Source organism: Podarcis erhardii, assembly GCF_964252035.2.
Source record: "Podarcis erhardii genome assembly, chromosome: 15".
Classification (NCBI taxonomy): domain Eukaryota; kingdom Metazoa; phylum Chordata; class Lepidosauria; order Squamata; family Lacertidae; genus Podarcis; species Podarcis erhardii.
In genome coordinates, this window is record NC_138505.1 from 37,930,839 (window position 1) to 37,945,506 (window position 14,668).

The 14,668-nt window shown below is 45.2% G+C and overlaps 1 protein-coding gene and 1 long non-coding RNA gene across 3 annotated transcripts in view; both read right to left on the reverse strand.

The window, feature by feature from the left end:
- LOC309330532 (transmembrane protein 132C-like) overlaps window positions 1–14,668 on the reverse strand; it is a 276,077-nt gene that overhangs the window by 96,316 nt on the left and 165,093 nt on the right. The window lies entirely within an intron of this gene.
- Window positions 1,079–6,190, reverse strand: LOC309330577. Its single transcript, XR_014151484.1, has 2 exons — window positions 6,079–6,190; window positions 1,079–1,230 (listed from the first exon to the last, which is right to left on the reverse strand). It is a non-coding gene; the product is annotated as an uncharacterized lncRNA (long non-coding RNA).

The window sequence follows — 14,668 nt, forward strand, 5'->3', positions numbered from 1 at the left end:
TTTTGGAAATATTTAGTGGTATATAAATGCTTTTAAATAAATAAATAAATAAATAAATGAATGAATAAATGAATAAATAAATAAAAGCACTAAGTAGGGATGGGAGGGAACATTGAGTTTGTTGGCATATTAATAAGAAGCTACCCAATTTGCATTCCTTGAACCAGGAGGGAAACCAAAGTGCAGACATCCTTCAAAATTCACACTTCTCCAAATTTGTGCATTGGTTCCTCCACCAATCCAAAAATTTATCAAAAAATGCATTCTATTAGGCAAAATGTGTGCATAAAAATGGATATACATATTAGGGGGGGCATTAAAAATGCATTGTCTTAGGGGAAATTGCTTGCAAAAATGTGCATTTTAGTAAAAGCTGCATACAAAAATGTATTCATTAGGAAAAAATAAAACTAAAATGCTGATGGCTTTTCAAAAGGATTTTTGTTTTGTTTTGTTTTTTAAAAAAAACTTTTTCAAAGGATTGGAAAAATGAGAAACTAAAATTGACAGCTCCATCTATCCCTAGTACTAAGTAAAAAGCCTGAGCTTCTCTCTCTTACACCACACAACAGTCCTTGAAAGCAGAGGTTTATGCTTGCTGGTTGTCTCAATTCTCTCTCCCCCCTACCCCCCTCCCCAAAAAATCATCTCAGAATCAAGGGGTTGGAAGGGAACCCAAGGTTCATCTAGTCCAGGCATGGCCAAACTTGGCCCTCCAGATGTTTTTTGGGACTACAATTCCCATCATCCCTGACCACTGGTCCTGTTAGCTAGGGATGATGGGAGTTGTAGTCCCAAAACAATTGGAGGGCCAAGTTTGGCCATGCCTGATCTAGTCCAGCATCCTGAAATGCAGGAATTACAGCTAAAGAATTATTTGTCTCCAATGCAGTTCTCAGAAGCCCTGAATAAAAGATTTTTTAAAAAGCTGCCAGGTATCATGTGAATACGTAACATAATGCCTCAACTCAGAAAAAAAGAAAAAATCTTTGCAATGACTTCCACTCTGGAACACATATGGCTGCATACCTCACCATGCAGTAGGCAATATATCAGACTAAATAACTTAAAACAAAACTGCACACCCGAAGGTGAATTTATTGTCTGCATTCTCTTCCATGCGGAGATTCCTTTGAGGTCCCCGCCTGCACCCAACTTTTACGATCTGGCAGGGGATGGGAAACAACGATGGTTCTATTGGAGGCAGCTGTGTAAGCAGTTCCCATTTAACTGGAAGACAATGAAAAATTAATCGCAAACCGAATGTAACTAAGTTTTGGTGGAAAGAGCAAAACCACTCAGACATTATCATCTTCAACAGATGTTTGCTGACTGTCTAAATTTACAAAATTACCTGTCATGTTTTACTATTTCCTCGAGGAAAACAAAAAAGAAAATCAGCAGTCCTGACTTGTCTCTCTGAGTTAATAAAACGTTCCCCATATAAATAGGATATTAAAAGAGCTTTTGACTTGCAGTCATAACAGTTAGCTGGAAAGATTGAAAAATGGGAGAGATAGTCCTCTCACTAGTATTGATTGCTGTTCGATATTCTTAACTACAGAAGGAGAGTTCAGAAGAGTCTTGGCAGTTAAAAGACTGCATCTCTCTCCCTCTCTTTTTTGAACATCTGCTTCTGCTATGGAAGAAGGTGAGGTGACATTTGTCATGTCTGAAAAGTTGTTTTCCTACAGGCGGAAAATATCCAGAAGCATATCACGCAAAGAAAGTTGAACAGGAGCTGAGGGCCAGCAGAAGGCTCTCTAATTCTTTTCTAACAAAAGCCCTGCAAGGTAGTTTAAACTGAGAGATCACGACTAGCCCTGGGTCAACTAGTAAGGTCAAGCAGTGGTTTAAACCCAGATCTCCTGGGTCCTAATCTAACCACTAAAGCCACACACTTCAACCCCGATCCCCAGATGTTGCTGGACTGTAACTCCCATCATAATTATCAATAGTGGTAGTAATAGTAATAATAAATATTAATAATTACCATATTTTTCGCTCTATAAGATGCACATTTCCCCCTCCAAAAATTAAGAGAAATGTGTGTGTGTCTTATGGAGCGAATGCAGGCTCCTTGGCTTCAGCGATAGCAACGCGAAGCCTCCGAAGCGCAGTGGGAGCACTCCCGTCACGCTCCGGAGGCTTCGGGTTCCTTTCACTGAAGGGTAGGTGCCCTTCAGCTAAGGCGCAGTGCCCCTTCAGCTAAATGAGAGGGGTAATGGAAGGGGCTCCGTTTCTCCTGCCGCTTCACTGAAGGGGCGCTGTGCAGAGAGGGGAAGATTTATTTTTTCTTGTTCTCCCCTCTAAAACAAGGTGCGTTCTATGGTTGGGTGCGTCCTATAGAGCAAAAAATATGGTATAGCAAATATAGTGGATGCTACGGGCTTCTAAACAAGGTATTAAACACACAGCTTCTTTTAAACTTCAGTTGCTTATTTTAAGTGTTTCCTAAAGGAACATTTGGGATGTGGGTGGCCTAGGGCTTGCCGATCAGAAGGTCGGCGGTTTGAATCCTCGTGATGGGGTGAGTTCCCATTGCTCAGTCCCTGCTCCTGCCAACCTACTGTTCAGAAGCACACAGTGCAAGTAGGTAAATAGGTTCCGCTCTGGCAGGAAGGTAAACGGCATTTCCGTGCACTGCTCTGATTTCACCAGAACTGGCTTCATCATGCTGGCCACATGACCCGGAAGCTGTATGCCGGCTCCCTCGGCCAGTAAAGTGAGATGAGCGCTGCAACTCCAGAGCCGTCCATGACTGGACCTAACAGTCAGGGGTCCCTTTACCTTTAAAGGAACATTATCTCCTGACACATCCTTTGTTGCATTAACTTTGTTCTGTAAAATAAATATTTCTTATTTGTCCAACCTCTGCCTGAGTCTCCCAACTATCCAAGCTTACCCTCATACTAAAACCAAAAGATAACCCATCTTGGTTATTATAGCATGTACCGAGGGGGTTTGCTATACCCCACAGTTAAAAAACCAACCAAAAATGTTTTGTCTATTTCCTTTATAAAAATATATCCTGAACTTTTAACCACTAAGATTCCAGGGGTATCACTTCTGTTATGGCCCTCAGTTGCATTAACATGGACAACTGTTGTCTCAGGTCACTGAGTGGTATCCAACAGTCAGTGGTACAGTGGTTAGAGTGTTGGAATAGGACCCATGAAGCTCACTGGGTGACCTTGGACTAGTCACAGTGTCTCAGCCTAACCGACCTCACAGGGTTGCTGTGAGGATAAAATGGAGTTGAAGAGAATAGTGTGCAGCACCCTGAGCTCCTTTGAGGAAAGGAGGGATATCACTGCAAAGAACAAACAAACAAACAAACAAACAAACAAACAAACAAACACATAGGTGCCCTTCTGTGAGTGCAAAGGACTTCTGTTCCAATCGAGGTGTTCACTAACAATCTTTGCCAACTCCTCTGCCTCCTTGCAGCTCACAACACTCCTCCCAAAATCTGTTGTGGAAGGTCCTGTAACCCACCAAAATAAATTTTTATGTGTGGGAGGGTTCTGGGGGCTACAAAGAGGAGGGGGAATTACCAATAATAATCTCCTCTCTTCTTCCATTAGTAGGCACCTCTGATGAAGCCAGCAGTGCTAGGAGCACCAATTGGATTCAACCCATTGGAGATAAAAGGTAAAGGTAAAGGACCCCTGACAGTTAAAGTCCAGTTGCGAACGACTCTGGGGTTGCAGCGCTCATCTCGCTTTACTGGCCGAGGGAGCTGGTGTTTGTCCTCAGACAGTTTTTCTGAGTCATGTGGCCAACATGACTAAGCCGCTTCTGGCAAAACCAGAGCAGTGCACGGAAATGCCGTTTACCTTCCCACTGGAGCGGTACCTATTTATCTACTGGCACTTTGACGTGCTTTTGAACTGCTAGGTTGGCAGGAGCAGGGACTGAACAACAGGAGCTCACCCCGTTGTGGGGATTTGAACCACCGACCTTCTGATTGACAAGCCCAAGGCTCAGTGGTTTACACCACAGCACCACAAGCAAAGCCTACTGAGAGTGAGGGCAGGCTAAAGCCCATGCAGAAACTTTTTCACTAGCTGTCCTGGACACATGCTGGGAAAGGTTCATGTTTCCTGATTAGATGGGGGCAGGAGTTAAAAAAACAACTCCAGTCTGTTCCTGAGTGTTGTCAGCATCACACAAGGTCACAGTCTCCTTTAGGGCCAAGGAAACAAATCAAAGTTTGCTCCACAGCCGTGACTCTGTCTCCATGTTCGGTTCTAAACTTGCATAAGAGCAAGCAATCAATATTCAGTTTAGAAATAATTGATAGGATGATACAGCTGCTCATGCTAAAGGATTAAGTCTCAACCAATAGTAATAACCCTAAGGCTTTTTATAATGTAGAGAATCTTCTTCTGGGTGTGAAATCATTTCTCTAGAAGGAGAAATTCTGACAGATGGCATTAAGTTGTCAGAACCTACACATATATGGCTGTGATAGATGAGTTCTTCCATATGGATTTTAACTTCCTTGGCATGCTGGGTTTTCTGATGGCTATCAGGTCAGATGATGTGCCAAATTCTGGGAGAAATAAAGTCTCTCTGTGTAGCAAAATGCGTGGAGAGTTTCTCTGACAGAGACACAACCAGAAGCCATTTCATGTAGTGAGAAACAGAGTTGCAGATTGGAGCATTCTCTGGCTCTCCTCTGACTTCTGTCTGCTGCTCAGCCAGGGGCTCCAACCGGGCCCCCACTTTGAGGGGACCCAGCCACGTGACACCACCTGGCATGCACCGGGCGGGGGCAGGGCATGGGGAGGGTGATCTTCACGCTTCCTCATCCCAGCCCCTGCCTGGCTCCTGGACTCCCGGGCAGAGGCTGAGACGAGCAAAAGCAAAGATCAGCCTCACTTGTCTCAGCTGCCATGCAGCTGGGGGGTGCTGAAGCCCCTTCTGCCCCCTGTACCCAGAACCCCTATGCTCAGCCTTGACAACTTGGTTGTGAAATTGCAGAATTAAAGACCAGCAGGGGCTGAAAGGGAACTTGGCAGTGGTCGTATTACTCAGTGGTTGTTTGTTCAAGAGGGGTAGTTACTGTATTTTGTTCACTCATTTCATATACAGTGGTGCCCCGCAAGACGAACGCCTCGGAAGACGAAAAACTCGCTAGACAAAGGAGTTTTTCGTTTTCTTAGCCGCTTCGCAAGACGCATCTCCCCATGGGCTTGCTTCTCCGGCGGGGAGAAGATCACTTCCCCTCTGTCCCCGGAGATTGCGGGGCAGGCAATGGGGAGAAGCAATCTTCTCCCCGCCGCCCCTTGCTTTAAACAGGTCCGGGGACAGAGGGGAAGGTGCACGCCTTCCCCTCTGTCCCCGGACGGTCTCCATAGGAACGCATTGATTGATTTTCAATGCATTCCTATGGGAAACCGTGCTTCGCAAGACGAAAAACTCGCAAGAAGAAAAAACTTGCGGAACGAATTAATTTCGTCTTGCGAGGCACCACTGTATTTATATAACACAATGCCAAAATAACCTCTAAGTGGCTTACACCCACCCACACCCACACCCCTGCACTGCAAGGCAGGCAATTTACTATGGTCACAGTTCAATTCAAAGTGTTGGTGCTGACCTTTAAAAGCCCTAAATGGCCTCGGTCCTGTATACCTGAAGGAGCATCTCCACCTCCATTGTTCAGCCCAGACACTGAGATCCAGCACCGAGGGCCTTTTGGAGGTTCCCTCACTGCGAGAAGCCAAGTTACAGGGAACCAGGCAGAGGGCCATCTCGGTAGTGGCACCCGCCCTGTGGAACGCTCTCCCACCAGATGTCAAAGAAATAAACAACTATCTGACTTTTAGAAGACATCTGAAGGCAGCCCTGTTTAGGGAAGCTTTTAATGTTTGATGAATTATTGTATTTTAATATTTTGCTGGAAGCTGCCTAGAGTGGCTGGGGAAACCCAGCCAGATGGGTGGGGCATGTATGTGTGTGTATATTATTCTGGTTCTCTCACAAAGGTTTCTATTTCCCACCCAAGATGCTGACCCAAGGATGGGTGAAAATTCACATACACCCCTCGCTGGTATTTCTCTTTCTCACCAGGCAGGCTCAAGCAGCAACGTTCCTGCAGGCATGGTCATCACTTGACACCTGTGGCTTCAAGTGACCATCTGCATGCATGAACAAGCGGCCCCAGATCAAGAACCACATGGAGAGCTTCCATGGCATCTCCAAGGCAACACCCTTCCAAAGAGTCTTGGCACTGAAGCTTCTTTTCATTCCATCTGCCCCAGATCTAATTAAATGGCTTGGCAGTCAGTCCAGAATGGCCAAAGGGAGATACTCCTATGTACAAGGCACAATTTAGGTTTGGAGAGGATTAGGCACAGTGGTAAAAGAGGGGAGGTCTATCAGCTGTAATAATAATTTCTAAATGGAAGGGCTATAGCTCAGTTGCAGAGCCCATGCTTTGCATGCAAAAGGTCCCAGGTTCCATTCCCAGCATCTACAAGTGGGACAAGACTCCCTTCTGAAGGTCTAGATCAGCCTTTCTCAATCTTGGGTCCCCAGATGTTTTTGAACTACAACTCCCATCATCACTGACCACACGCTGGCTAGGAATGATGGGAATTGTAGTCCAACAGCATCTCAGAACCCAAAGTTGGGAAAGGTTGGTCTGGATAATTGCTTCCGGTCAGTGCAGACCAGTGCTGGAGAATCTAACTTGGCCTGAAAGGCTATATCCCCCAAAACAGGACCACCAGTCCCATATCTGACATCATATGTAACACAATGTGTGAAGCAGGTGAAGATGTGGCTGTAAAGGAACCACCAGGAGCTTAAAGCATGTTCTTTACTGCTTCTCAGCAAACAGGGCTTGCTAATCAGTTCCGACAGCATCAAGCTCCATAAATGATCCATTTTTAGGTATGCTTTGCATTCCACCTGTGCCGACAAACCAACATCCCACACCCTGTAAGCTGGCTTTGCAGACACCTTTGCCTGTCTGCAGGGTGTGGGGGTGTTGATTTGGGGGCATGGCTTGAATCCAAATTATACCTGCAAACACCAAAAGCAGGGCTTGCAGTGGGCACCAATTAGCTGGGTCACCATTTGCAGTCAGGAAAGGCCATGGTTCAATGTGAAAAGCATCTGCTTTGCATGCAGAAGGCCTCTGGTTCAATCTCCAGGAACACTGGGAAAGCCTCTCTGCCTTGAGAGTCACTGTCAGTCAGTATACACAGTTCTGAGCTAGCTGGACTCATTGGATTCGTTCGGAATAAGGCAGTCGGCCTCCTGTATTCCTGATGTCATAACAATGTTAAGTTATTAACATATGGGAAGCGCCACCCATTTGTCAAAATGGCCAGTGGAGGGTCGGGGAGGTCAGTATGTGGCCCACAGGCTAGATCCTGGTCCTCAGCCCTGGTGTAGGCAACCCTGAGCTGGATGGACCAATGGCCATCTTACCTGCCCATTGCGTGGTTCAGAAGCACTGATTGCCATTTCCCAAGAGGCAGTCAGTCAAGAATGGATATTGCCTTCATGCGCTCGTTATGGGGATCAGAGAGGCATATCAGAGTGGCCATGATGGGAAACACTGGACATGCATTGGGTCCAATCCAGCCAGTAGAGGCTGGTCGACTAGGGCGAATGCAGGGCTGCCCTTCCAAGCACAGTCTGTTCTTAGCCAGCCCCCATCTGGCTGCCGTCTTACTTATAGCGAGTCAGGGGTAGGTCTGCCTGTAATTTGCTTTTGCTCCACCTACTGTTGGTATCCCTGCCCTCCTCAAAGGTTACCAGTCACTACTGGACCAAAGAGGAAGATACAATGTCGGACTTCAAGGGTTGTGTCTAATCAAGTTATACCCACTGAGAGTTATAACCACTGAAATCAATAGACTTCAGTTAGACATGTTCATTAATTTCAAAGGGTTTACTCCGAGTAAGACTAAAACTGAATATAATATTTGAAGTGTTCCACAGGAAATGATTCATATATGGAATGAAACAAATAAAAACAGTTATAGAAATTATAGAAATGCTCTCCCCATGGAAATTTGCCTGGCACCTTCATTATACACCTTTAGGTTCTAGGCAAAAATGTTCCTCTTCAAACAGGTTTTTGGCTGACCAAAGTCCTTTTAAATGTTCTGGGGGGGGGGGGAGCTGGGGGGAGGGGCTTATTGTTCTGTTTTTATTATGAATTTTAAGTTTTTATATTTTTTTTTGCTGTATCTACGGATGAAGGGCGGTAAACAAATGTAATAAATAATAGTAATAACAAAAATATTTTAAAATCCATCTATCAGTGATGGTCATTTATTCTCCAAAACACACACACACAAACACATAAATTTCACAGTGAAACGCAGGTGGAAAGCCATGTAAAAACTCAAGTATTTGAGTCCTGCATTAGGCTACTCATTTCCTCCCAGCATCAAAATTGAAGCCATGATGGATGAGCTGCTAGCACTGTTTATTTGGCCCAGTTTCATAATCTGACAGTGTGAAAATACTGATCTGAGGCTGAAATTCAGACAGCACAATAAGGGCTGCCACAGAGCATCTACGTCACCTCCTGAAAGGCATCCTGGTTATGAAATTGCCAAGTTGATGGATGTCGCATCTGCATTGGAACTGAAGGTCTGATTCCTTTCCCGCCCCATGCCTTCCCCTACCACAGACCTCCTGAGCCCATAGAGACACTACTGAAAATCACGAGAATGTGCTCTTCTTCTTCAGCACACCCTCCTCACCTTTGGAATTGCGAACATCACTGATTTGGTAGGATGCCCACCCACACACCCAAGTTGCTCTCACAAGCTCCAAATGAGATTGAACCTCCCCTTTGCATGTGAGACAGGCTGCATGTTGCTTCCCATGCATGGGCTTCTGGGTAGAGGAGAGAGATAGAATAGCAGGGAGAGTAGCAATTACTGCACAGAAAGCAGCTCCTGCTGCTTGATTAATATCTCACCAAGGTTTTACAGGAGATAATGAATGGCCCATGTCAGTGGCCCACAAAAGTCTGGCTAGTCAGCCCAGCAGGGTGCATGCAAGCCTTAAAGGGACTCACACCAACAGGAGCCCAATGCAAAGTTTAAGATGCAAGATGTAGGAGATCCATCTGAGCTGTCACAAACTTTGGAAGCAAGCAAAACGTCAGAGCCTTACACGGGATTGATACCTTTTGAGAGGCTGAGAGCTGCCTGGGTAAGAATAGCCAGAGGAGGGTGGAGAAAAGCTTTCCTCTTGAGATTCTGTTTGCAAGCTGTGAAAGTGAAGAACACATTTCCTTTATATTGGGAGAAGAGCTGTTTTTAGGAAACCACCAAAATGGTTGAGCTTTTGGAGCTGTTTCCTCTGCTTTTTCCATCAGCTTGCCGATTTGTCAAAATCCCCCCTGCCCGATGCCATTTTCACACCCGGAAATCAATTCCTCCTGAGCTCCCACAAACATTCCCCTCTGCTGGTGGGCAGAGCTATGTGTTCTACAAAGAACAAAGGAAATTGCCTTATAATGAGTCAGATCACTGGTCCATCTAGTTCAATACTGTCTTCACTGACTGCTGCGGGCTCACCTGCAAAATTAACTATGTAAGGTAGATTTACCCTGTATTAGTCCATGTAGAGGAAGAGACATTTATCACAATACTCACAAGAGACTCTAGAGGTCACCCTAACAACCTTCAAGCGTTTGAAACAGGCTAAGCAAATGGATCACTAATCAAATCAATTTCCTCCCAGAAAATTGATTTGGAATTGAAAGGGAAGGATGAGTTCAGCATGATTTGTATTGTTAAGCCAGAACATCAAGTTGATGAATAATGGTCATTATGCTGTGTTGTACAAGACGGAACTGTGAGATTGGAGGCGTTGCCTGTGCAAATGACTGGGGTTAACAAGGAGGAGATAGAGACCTCATCGTGTCAGAGCAAAGAATATGGGTGTGTTTAAGAAACTCAGCTGATGGCTTAACCTTGATTTGTACACATGGGCAGGTGTGAAATCTAGAACAACAAGGCATGCTGGTAACAGACTGCGAGTCAAGCAGCTAAAATAAATTTGCATTATTTGGGCCCCATAATTAGTGTTTCTGCGGGGTCAAGCCATAGCCAGGATACCTGCTAACATTTACCCTGGGCAATCTTTAGAAGGGGTCTTACACTGTATTGCTCATTTGATAACGGGAACTATCGTCACATATAATTGTAGCTTACGAAAAAGAGTAGAATGGGCAGATTTGCAAAGGTAACTGATTTCCCCTCCTCCTGGCTTCAGTATAGAAATTGCAATTATATTTTGATGTAGACAAAGAGGTTTGCCATCCCTTCATTATTTTTAAAGTAGATCAAGAGGAGGGAACGATAATGAGCCACTGACCAAGAGATGGGATTGGAGGGCTTAAGAGAAGAGCCTGTTTACGTTTGTGTGGGTGCATGGGGGGAGAGTGCAAGATTGCAACCTTGCATGAGAGCATGGAGCCCCAAAACATGTGTTGGAGGGTATACACTGGTTGGGACTGATGGAATAGTACCATAGCTGTCAACTTTCAGATTTGAAAATAAGGGACCAGCAGCCTCGGAAATAAGGGATCAGCAGCCAAAATAAGGGATTTTCAGAGCACAGGTATGTTCGACTTCTGAGCCCCTCCGAGCCAAAGGCAGAATGCCCAGCCAGCAGCCAAACGAAGCCTCAAGTGGTGGTTCCCACAGCACAGCAACCCAGCAAAGGGGATGCAGCAAGGAAAACCACCATCACCTCTCTGCTGGGAAGCGCTGAGCAAAGGCGAGTCCCCAGGCAACGCGGCTGATTTGATCGGCACAAGGCTTGCAAGCTCCACCCCCCAGTCATTCTTAGACTCGTTATTGGGTGAGCAACACAGCCAAGCAACACAGTTGGAGTCTCCCTCCTCCCTGACCGGCAGGGAGGGAGGGAGAGGAGCTGCTTCCTTTGAAACCCAGGAAATTTAAGGGATATCATCAATAAGGGACAGCAGCGGGACACGGGGCTGGTATAAGGGACTTTCCCGCCAAATAAGGGACGGTTGACAGCTATGAATAGTACATCCAGCAATGGCAATAGGACCACAGGTTTGCCATCCCTGCTACAGTATAACTAAATATGCCTCCTACATTGGATGTGCTCTTTATACACGCCTGACAGCCGGATGTATTCTGAGACTGAAGTCCTTCCCTCATGCATCACAGTAGTCTCATTGATTGAATCCCTGCTGCTCTGATCACAAGCAGTGTGGTCTCAGTCCATTAATTTGGAGCATGGAAACACACAAAAATCAATGAGGTGCTACTTAAAACCCACTTTGCTCATGATTATAAATCCTGTGTTTAAATGTGTGCAAGGAACAAGAGAGAACATTTGAGTAAGTGGTAGAAAACAAACCAAGTCCATTGAGCCCTTTCTCAGATATAACAGGAAAGAAGGATGGGGCAATTGCAGGTGCTTATGCTGAAGCTGAGCCCAGATACGTATTTTCTACGCTCTAGCTGGGCCCTGTGTGCTAGACCAGTGGTTCTCAAACTTTTGTACTAGTAGGCTACTGAAAATTGGTGGGGTTCTGAGCAGACCACCTAAAACATATATTTTTTTCAGGGCCAGCATCATCAACACCAGCACTGCATTATTATGAAAACCACAGGCCCTAAGCCAGGCCAATGAGAAGGACCATTTTAACTAGTACCTAAAGGCAAAGGGACCCCTGACTGTTAGGTCCAGTAGCGGATGACTCTGGGGTTGCCACACTCATCTCACTCTGTAGGGCGAGGGAGCTGGCATACAGCTTCTAGGTCATGTGGCCAGCATGACTAAGCCGCTTCTGGTGAACCTGAGCAGCGCACGGAAACGCCGTTTACCTTCCCGCCAGAGAGGGATACTTTAATTAGGAAAAAAATTAGTAGACTACACCAGCGCTGTAAAGTGAAAATCATGGGTCCTAGGCCAGGGTGTTGATAGTCTGTTCAGTATATCTGACCCTGATTTAAAGAAACTGTCTTGGTGTCTGTTGTCAGATCCGAGTGCAGATATTCTCAGCTGCTCCACCAACTTTCCAGGGACCTTCTGAATGAGTTCATGGGCCACCAGTGGCCTGTGGACACAATTTGAGAACCTCCTTGGTGAAGTATCTAACTGGAGACCAAAACAGGTTCATTGGTTCAACACTTGAGGAGAGAAGAGGAAATGATGCCTTATGTGGAATGGCTAAGGGAGCTGGGCATGTTTAGCCTGGAGAAGAGGAGGTTAAGGGGTGATATGATAGCCATATATATATAAAAGGATGTCACATAGAGGAGGGAGAAAGGTTGTTTTCTGCTGCTCCAGAAAAGCGGACATGGAGCAATGGATCCAAACTACAAGAAAGAAGATTCTACCTAAACATTAGGAAGAACTTCCTGACAGTAAGAGCTGTTCGACAGTGGAATTTGCTGCCAAGGAGTGTGGTGGAGTCTCCTTCTTTGGAGGTCTTTAAGCAGAGGCTTGACAACCATATGTCAGGAGTGCTCTGATGGTGTTTCCTGCTTGGCAGGGGGTTGGACTCGATGGCCCTTGTGGTCTCTTCCAACTCTATGATTCTATGATTCTAAGTCTAGGGATGGACCCACACTGCCATTTTGAATTCCCAACAGGATGGAACCTAAACTCTGATAGATGTGAGATTTTGCAGTTGACAGTGACGTATGGGTCTAGAAAAGTCTGGGAAGTGAAGCTTAGTGAATACTAATGGGGATTTTATTTGCTTTATCTTGTGATCCCCCCCCCCAAATTCTCTCATGCTTTATTGCCTGGTTGATTTATCACTTCTCTCCACTGTCGAAAGCCAAATTGGGCAACAGTGTGATGTTCTGCTGCTGAAGTCAGCTGTTTATGAGTTTCAGCAGATGTTCCTGTTTGTAAGATACTTTGGGAGAGAAACCTTGCCTCATCTTAGCTATGCATCATTTTGCCCTTCCTTCCCTACATTTCCTCAGTCAGTAGGCAAGTGCTTCTCCTCTGAAGCTGATCAAACATGCAAACCGAGATTGGGTGAGGGGCACTGGAAAGTTTATGCAGCTATGTTCTTTTTAAAAACATCACACAAGGGTCACTCTGAAAAACCTTTTTCAGGACACAAGAGTTTTTAATGGATAACCTAGCTACCACTGGCAGCTCATTAGAGAGGAAGGTTGTGGAAAGAATTGTGCACCAGCAACAGCAACAGATTGGTTTCGACGCCAGGCGACAGAGTCAAATTCCTGTGGCTGCTTGATCAAAGCACACTGGAATTAGCAGTGTCGCAGAAGTTTGTAATTACCTGCTTTGTCCCGTGAAATTATCTAGTTTGTAGTGTTCAGTGAGATTAGGAAAGAAGTGTTTTAGCATTTTCTCTCTCTCTCTCTCTCTCTCTCTCTCTCTCTCTCTCTCTCTCTCTCCAATATATATATCTTACACAATGAGAACCAGCATTGTGCAGTGGTCAGAGAGTGTTCCTCAACAGTACCCACCAGATGTTGTTGGACTCAACTCCCACCAGCCTTTGCCAGTGTGACAGATATCCGGGCATGATGGGAGTTGGAGTCAAATACATCTAGAGATGTCACCATGTAGGAGAATGTTGGGTTGGAATGTTGAATTAGGACATGTCCTTGGTTTCTGGGAATCCTGAACTAAACATACATTTCTGTTGCTGTTGTTATCCCTATGGTTAATGTCATTAATTTTATTAGTATACTGTTGTTCTTGATAGTATTGGCATTGGTGATGATATTGCTAATGATATTGTTATAGATATTATTCATCTTTTAAACAACAACAGTAAGAGCAGCAACATGTTGCTCTATGGAACAAATGCCGCTGCCAAGCTACTTTGGGAGAAGCAATGACCCAGAAAGATCCCATTTGGGGACTGCCGTCCTGTGCCAAATTAAATTAGTTTGATAAAATATCTCTGTTCTGTGCAGATAGGGCTCCAAACTACCCTTGGCAATGTTCTGAAGGCCTGCTGTGTGGCATGTGCCAAAGGAAGACTGACAAACGGGAGCAGAGCAGCGCAACCTTCCATACCAAGTAGGCCGCAAAAGTAATTCGGCATGGGGGGAGGGGGGAGAGAGAGGCCAAAAGGAAGGGGGAGGGGGTTTATTGATGGGGGGTGTTCTTGTTTTTCTTTTGTATGTTGTGTTTTTGTCTTGCATTTAAATGCTGTCAACTGCCCTCAGATCTATGGATGAAAGGATGGTATACAAATTGAGTAAATAAACTTTTTTTAAAACAAACAAACAAACCCTCACCCCTGTTGTTTGGCTAAAAAGGCCACTTCGTAGTCAGTCAAAGCATTTAAACTTGTAAACCCTTCCAAAAAGATATACATCCCTTTGTAAAGATGAACAGGGACTGAATGTGCTAAACCATATTCAAATATGGCTTCTGCCATTGTGTCTGACTAGTCATGAAAAGGAACTATGCTAGAGGCTCTCTCATCTTTACAGCAGGGGTGGGGGAATCTTTACCGCCCCATCCCAATGTTGCTGAGCTACAACTCCCATCAGCCCCAGCAAGCATGGCAAATGTTCTGGCTGGATGGGAGTTGTAGTCAGCAGCATATGGAGCAGGGCTGTCTTTAGCATATGCTCTGCCGGGGTGCAAAGAGAATAACAACAACAACAACAACAACATATTATTATTATTATTATTT